At 48.2% G+C, this 8,010-nt stretch overlaps 1 long non-coding RNA gene across 1 annotated transcript in view; it reads right to left on the reverse strand.

Moving 5' to 3' along the window:
- LOC144151834 (uncharacterized) overlaps positions 1-7,806 on the reverse strand; it is a 29,655-nt gene extending 21,849 nt beyond the window's left edge. The window contains exon 1 of the long non-coding RNA XR_013318984.1: positions 7,679-7,806. This is a non-coding gene — a long non-coding RNA (uncharacterized LOC144151834). The remainder of the gene's footprint in view (positions 1-7,678) is intronic.
- Positions 7,807-8,010: the final 204 nt, after the last annotated feature.

The raw sequence follows: 8,010 nt of genomic DNA on the forward strand, positions 1-8,010 counted from the left end.
AGGTTTCGGAGACTCGAGGCGAGGTATTCAGAGGTACAGATCAGAGACTGCAGCACGGGGTTTCGTAACTATGCGAGGAAGAACATTTATGACTGACAATAAAGATGCCGGGAGGCGCAACACAAACGGATACAGAGTACGGTTGAAATGTTCAGGTGGCGGAAATGATACGGACAACAGAAAAGCCAAATTCGTAACCGATAAACAAAGGGGAATGGGTGCAGTCTTACGATTCAACAAGTCTCGCTGTGGTTGCAGAGGCGAAGTGGAGACATCTGTGTTGACAGGTGAAGCAGCGGATGCAGAGAGCTGCGGCACGATGCTTCCTCGTGCTCTTGTGGAGGGTGCGGACGTGGTGCCTGACTGTCCGGTCGACAGACGCAGGACACCGTGGTTCTGGCCGTCCGGTCGACAGGCCGCAGAACCTTACGACTTGATCACTAACAGCGAGTGCGCTGCGCTGCCCTCCGATTCTCAACGTCTTCTCTCTCCTCCTCCGCTTCCTCTTCGTCATCACGATACCATTCAACCATCATTGTCTTTGTTGCGCCGCACACCTCTAGTGGATTGTCCATAGTCTTTTGATTTTTACACCCTATCCCATCGTACTTGGAATTATTTCCCGGCATTTGCTATTGTAAACATAGCAAATTTTCTTGGATGTCAGACAATTCGTTTTAAAGAATTCTACATCAGTAACAAACGAAACGCGATCAAGACAGGTGAAACACGAAAAGTAACGTTCAATCATAGGCTGGGAAAGGTTGATACTATCCCAGGTTATTTCGCTTTGAAGGCGCAAAGACTGCCCTTTAGAAGTGTTATTCAACATCGCCTGTATTCCTCCTCCAGAAGCTACTATGTTTACATTTCTTTGTGCATATGTCTACTGTCTTGTTCACGTTTGAAAGTGTAGTGCTGAGTTGGGCAAGTTGGTGTCCGTTCACTACGAAAAATAGCGCGGAAGGAAGACCGACAGCACGACCAATGCCTCCAAGGCATTGGCACGACGCAGACAAGATAGCTCTTGTCTAAGTTATGGGGCCCGTCTTCCTTTTGCGCTATTTTCCTCGTTCAGTATGCGATTCACGTTCCAAGCTGGTCCGCATGCGCACGAAAACTGCCTTTGCAACGATATGGCAATACTGGCGGCAGTTAGCAATGAACTTGGATCACTATCTCGGCGCAGCATTGTTAGTGAATGACTGCATCGAACAGACAGCCGTTCTAGCACTGGACAATGAAACGAGCTCGTCTGCTTAGGTGCCGAAAAACGCGAAAGAACCAGCGTAGCAACGAAGCCGTCTGCACGCAACATGTGTCAGCACCAGTTCCAAATTACATCGTCTTGTTAGTCGTTTCTTCAATTGAGGAACTGCTTCACCCTTTTTGCGTAGCATATTTAGGGACACAAATCAAATTTACGCCTATCAAGGGCGCTTTCTGAAGAAACGCAATGCCAGCCGCCGGCGCTCCGTACTTTCGGTGTCAGCGCTTCAGCGCTAGCGCTGGTTCCCCTCCTCCATTGTGGCGCCACCTAGAAGCTGTTATCGCTGATCTGTGCAGCCTCTCGCTTCCGCCCGTCACACTTCCCCTTCCAGACACCATTTACCAGGTGTCTGTATTGTCGGCGGAGAGCGTGCAAGTCGGAGGAGACCGCTCAAGCACGCACCGCGCTGCTCCCTTTGAAATACTCGCCATTGTCACTAGCGGCACCTGGAGGTTTCAAAAGAATCTTTCAACTTTCACAGTGATCTTATTGGACGACACCTTCGGGATCTCATTGGCTGCGGCCGCACTGTGATTACACCAGCCTCTCTGGTTCTGAACAGTCCGCGCAAGTAGGAGAGCCATTGCGCCCGTGTCGGTGCAGGCGGAACGCCTGCACCGACAAAGGCGCACGGGCTCCCCCTCCACTGCACCCAACGCCGGAATTCAAGGCGAAAGGCCTAAATATCCCGATCTACGAAAAAGCGTGATTGTTGTTGTTTTCCGTGGAAGAAAATGGATGGCACACTACAGAGTAAATAAAAAAAGATATGTATTCTCTGTTTTAATTTGGACCCGGGTATGCACCGAAACATATTAGTCCCTTACCAATGCTGATATTTCCACACGTTGCCACCGTGGAATAGAAGTTGTCGTTATTGTTCCCGTCTTCGGGGAACATACAAAGTTGTGGAATTGGGCAAGTATCGGGAGGTTTGAGGTGAAATGATGCGTTTCACCGAACTCACAAAAGTATAAACTGGGCACGGCAAAAACTCTCGAATAGGGAGCACAGTGTAACAGCAGAAAGGTACGTAACGTACCTGGAGCAGATGTCCAACAGCTGCCCATAATCCTGAATCAAGGCAAGCTGTTGGGTGTGCCAGTCTACTTGCTGACGTAATTCGCGACGTAGGCCAAAAAGCGGGAGCGAAGAAAAAAATCACACCATATCCACGGAATGAATGATGATAAGTGGGGCGAAGCTCTAGAGGGGGAGATCATCGGTAACCGTAACTCTCCCGTGAAAGTTCGCCCATTACATCATTAAGAAAGACGTAAGACTGTGTGCGTACATTGTACAAATCAACTTTTATTTTCGGAGTCAATGCTTCCTGGCCCAGACCTGGTGAAAGACCCCGCGCCATCGAGGACTACCCCGCACCTTCACCACAATTTGTCACGTAGGATGGGACACAACAGTAAAGAAAGAACTTTTATTTAGGGCGAACTTGTGCCCGAACAAGAGGAGAGGAAACGAGCAAAGGTCCTTGCGTCTCGTTCGATCTCCGAGAACGACTGCCTGCGTTCGTGGCGTGATCTCTTGCGTGATCTCCCCCTCGCAGTGCACGTGCGCTCGCGCCACCGTTGGCGAACACAGACAAGCTCGCGCTCCCGGTGCCGAGTTTGCGCTGCCGGTTGCAGCCGGTTCTTGCGCCTGCAACGCGGCCCACTTTGCGACATCTCCGAAAGCACGCGGCGGTCACGTACCACGAGACACAAGGGATGGACAGACCCATGGCTTTAGGAGCTTCGCCCCTAATAGGTGCATACACGGATTAGCAGAAAACAAACTCGCTCAAGTATCTCGCAAAAGACAATGAAAATAAAGCGATAAAAGTTTACAAATACTACGCAGGCGTAAACAGTTATTATTAGTTGTCCCCACGATTTTGTCTTCGAAGATGTAGCCATATTTCAGTCACCCGACGAATAGTTTTACGTCATGGGGCACATATAGATTGCAGCTTAAAAACACAGTGACGTGAACCACCTCACCACCAACGACGATAAGGTCAAGATTAGCTGCAATCAAAATATTTGCAGTTGTTCGCCATGTAGCAGTCTCAGTGTCCTTCACGCTGTTCTATTGAACTTCGGGAAGATAACAGAACAAAAATTAGTCTGAATGGGAGTCTTTTGGCTCAAATACCTCTTTGAAACTCCTGACTGCTCGCGGCTTACCCCCACGTTCCGTAGTATGATGGTGGAGTAAAAACTACCTGTTAATTCCCGTGGCCAAGAGCCGTTGTAAATCGGCGCATTTACCACGATTGTACCTAATCCGAAACGCAGTATCCGGATTTGAATACCACACTGGTGCTGTGGGAATATGAAAAACTCTCTCGCTTTCCGTTCCTCCTCTTCCGCCACGCAATCCACTACACCTCCATACAAGATGGATGCCAGTTGGTGTCGTGTTAGTTCTAGCGTCACCAAAATGTTTTTGCAATGTGAACTTGCGGCTCAACGAGTGAATTCGAGTCGCTCCCTGCCCACTGAAGCGCGTTTTGAAAATTGTAGAACAACATCGAGTAGGTGCGACGCACTGCAACGCCTCCTCCCTCGCACTATTACAGGTGGAGCCACCTGATTGCAATAGCAGTATTTAAAATACTGCAATTTCGAATTTTAAGTTAAAGCCAAACCCACCCCTCTCTAATACCTCCAAGTTCTGTGGTATTCGTAATAATTAAATAGGAAATGAAATAACTTCGACAAAAAACGCTTTTTTCGCAAGAACAATATGAGGTAAATGGATTAATTAAACTACAGAAAAAAAAACCTCCGTCGCATGCCCCCGCGCGAGGGACACGAGTAAATGCAGAGCATTGGGGTGGTCACTTTGGCGTAGGTTGTAGTAGTTGGCGGTGGTAGTTGTAGTTGTTGTTGTCGTACGGGTGCGTCGACGGAGCTTTAAGGCCAAGTACGACGAAATGCATGAGGCGTTGGAGAACGGGGAGTTAGAGCTTGCACGAGTTCCTGCGCGCCTTCGACGTGCGGTCCGGGGAGGAGTACTCGGAGATTCTGCGGGCTGGCGCGTCGCGTCCGTCCGTGCTTCACGCGAGGACCCCCGCCGAGAAGCGCCTGAACGCTTGCAACCCGTGGATCGGAAGGGTTCTCGACTCCAACATGGACCTGCAGATCGTCCTCGACCACTACGCGTGCTCGGCGTACCTCGTGGACTACGTCAACAAGGCCGACCACGGCATCTTCTTCTCGTAACGCGGGGTCCGCCGCTCGCCGCTGACGTTTCGAAGCCGTGTCTCGCTCTCGATTCGATGGATCCGCAGCTCGACGCTGACGACTGGCGGCGGCCTCTCGTTCTCGACGCTCGGGATCGGCCGCTCGACGCTGACGCTTCGCCGCTGCCTTAGCGCGCGCAGTAGAGGGTGAGGAGGTAGCACCTGCTGCTGCAACGCCTCTTTCAGCGCCGGAGCACGCGCATGCGCGCCCGCACCTGTTCTTGAGAGCGAGGAGGAGCGGGGGAGGGGTGCACGTGCTGGCTGGCTGCGGACGCCGATCGCCAACGGACGGGTGATATTGTGAGTTAAAGAAATGCTCTGCATTTAAAACGTGAACTGGTGACGCGATAATAAGCATTTTGTTCCTTCAAGACTTGCCTTCGAGCCGACGGAGTACGCCAGTGAACGAACGTGAGCCTTAATGCAGTGACTGCAAACGGAGAGCGAGAGTGGCTCGTTAAAAACAACGCGGTTGCGCCTCTGTGAGCCGGTTCAACGTAAGCATTGCACATTTGTTTTTATTGGAACGAATATTTTGTGCTACCTATGGTATATGCAGTAATACATTAAACTGTGTTTGCCGCGTCACTCTCCCGGCGATTCTCCGCCTGTCGAGGCGAGCGTTGTGCGTGAGAGAGGGCGCCATGCCCGGACGTAATTGGGGAGACCGAACAAGCAATGCGGATATCACCTGTCTCAGCTTCAGTGTTTCTTTGCCCGGGTGGCGAGCAGAACAACAACACGGTCAAAAAGTGAACTAGTAATTCCAGTGAGGTTTTGTTACGTTGAAGCTGGAGTTGGCTGAGCGAGCGCCGCTGATCTGATTTTCTTGATAAGTTCTAGCAGTGCCCGCCGCGCCTCGTACGTGGTGGATGACGACCGCATGCACCTGCCCGCCGCACTAGTTTAACTAAAGAACGAGAGTTGGTGTGCCGTGCGAGGAGACCGTAGGAAGAGATCCTTGCGCTAGGCGGGTGAAAATAAAACCAGGAGGTGCTATTTGCAGGAGCATTCTTGTAGGGTCCTAGGGTCGACATACGTCTGTTTGGTTTGGGAGCGTCGAAAAGTTTGTTCATTCAGCGGACGCGTTATGAGGACGGGAATATTTTCGCAACTTTAGGGGAGGAGGCAGGGGGAAGGGAAGGGGGTAAAACCTAAACCCCGCTACCACAACACTAGACAAAAGGCGATGAGGAAGATGGACTAGCATTTCGAGAAGTTGGTTGCAACAAAGGTCGCCTTCCGTATAGAAAATTTCGTCTTGACCAGCTAGTGAGCGGAGGTGTCTCGGATGAAAGCGCAATTTTGCATAGCTTTCAATAAAAATTCAGATATCGTGTAAAGTTCTTTTATATTTGGGGTTTTATTGCCCTCTTAAGTCAAATTGAACAACTGTGAATATGGTCGAATAAAGCATCCAGCGATTGTAGTATAAGATAAAAGTATTTCCGGAGAGCGCGGGGATCGGAAAAAAGTGAAATTAATTCACTTGCCAAACCCAAGCCCCGGTTGCAGAGCCGAAAGTACATCTTTCGAAAGTACATCCGAAAGTACATCTTTCAAGAGAAAATCGTTTTTGTGGCATCATTATATAGTTTTTCAGAAATAATTCTGCTGCAACGAAGAAATTTTTAATAAAACACTGTTTGCCTTGAGCACAAAGTGACAAGCGCCGCGTCATTACAAAGCTATTTTTTTTCAGGACGAGTGTACAACATGGGCTCCTATTTGATGACGTAGATTTAAAGAGTTATGCTTTCCATGTTATGCCGGCGCTCCGGTGGCTTCGAGGGCAGCATGCCAGGAGGCGGCGGCAAAGTCAGTGTTTGGGAAGCAAGCGAACAGGGAACTACGAACGCCTGGCTGACTTAACTGCTTGCAAATGGCTTATATTTCTTTTTTCGTTGAAGAGAGTTGTAGTAGATAACGTTGCATTCTAAATGTACGTGTTCTGTTTATTTAGACTTTTATATTGTGTCGTTAGGTACGTGTACAGAACCATTTTTGTGTATTCAATTGCTTTGCAAAAGTGTCTGTGTGGAGGAAACAAAGCTTTCACGTTTGGCCTTGAAATGTTCGAAAAAACAAGAAATTACGCTAAATGCGGTTCTTCGACAGTCTTAAAACAATACAAAATACGTGCTATGAGCCTAATAACTCCCAAATACCATCATAAATTCTCTTAGAGCGTTTCTATAGAACACCTACCGTAAAATCCCGAGAGATAGCCCACCTAAGATCGAGAGCAAATCGAGTGAAATAATGACGTGGGCTAACTTTCGGTGTGCAGTAAAAAAAGATGAGAAATGTAACGCAGCCAAAGAGCAAACACGCGTCTACTGCCAATGCTCCCCTGCATAACTCCCATTTTAGTGCCAGTAAATGTGTACTTCTATGTACCACTAAACAAATCCGGGAAATACTGGGAGCAAGGTTATACTCCCACTGGAAGGAGGATCGGATACTCCGACTTGTGAGTGTTATGCGGCAACACATTTGCACCCATTTCTTCTTATTTGTGTTTTGTGTGTAGCGTATCGTAGAATAGCTTAGTGGGTTCCGGAACCTTTATTCTTTGCACGTAATTTATGGGATTGCTACGCTGAAACAATATTATAAAACATAAAAGGCGTAAAAGAGCCGTTTGCGTAGTTTACAACAATGAACCTTCAATAAAACAAGCCTGCCTTCATAATAAAAATGATCTCTGCGCAATGCTTAAAACTTTCATACTTGGAACTTACGTTTACAGACCAGACGCCAGGTGCATTTTTTTCTTCTCCTTTCCGGTGGGTTACTCACCCGTAGAAACAGTAAATCCCCCTCGAAGTCGAGACAACAACAACTTAGGATATCGGTTTTTTTCATCTACTACGCATCTTCGAGAATTATGTGACGAATTTTACAAACCAACTGCTCGGGCTATCTTCGGCAAGCCCGTTAAAGTAAAAGGAAAACAGGCGAAGGTTTTTTAATCAGGGCGAAGCGTGCAGTACCCGTACAAAATATAGGACTCCCGTTTTAAACGGAGGGAGAGTATAAAGACAAGATCCTTTGTTTTAACTGGCGGTGGCCTTCATACAGGTAAATGACTGTATCTGAAGATTTGCTAAAGTCTCTAGAGAGGAAAATAAGTGCTTTCAAGAGAAGAGAAAAGCATGTACCTTCAGGAAATCAGCATTTCCACATTTGTAGACCGCTGCTCCGAAAATCGCCGAGAATAGTATGAAGTACGGGGAGTTTTTAAGAAGAAATGCCATACCTGCCCTGGGCGCACTGCAGTTTCCAAAAGCTGTTGACTGTCGGTGGAACATCTGCAGAGTCCGCTCGTTATATAGCACGCTATGAGTGAGGTACTATCGGCGTCAAATGAAACACGAACACGAAAATATGAACCAGAACACACAAATAGCGCGATTTCTGTCCATGCAAGACGAAATGACGCGTGAATTAGTTACAAAAACAAAGTTGGAAAAAGTTAATTTCCAAGCAAGCC

The sequence above is a fragment of the Haemaphysalis longicornis genome, unplaced genomic scaffold (assembly GCF_048455015.1).
Source record: "Haemaphysalis longicornis isolate Haplotype H1 unplaced genomic scaffold, Haemaphysalis longicornis Haplotype H1 scaffold_9, whole genome shotgun sequence".
Lineage (NCBI taxonomy): Eukaryota > Metazoa > Arthropoda > Arachnida > Ixodida > Ixodidae > Haemaphysalis > Haemaphysalis longicornis.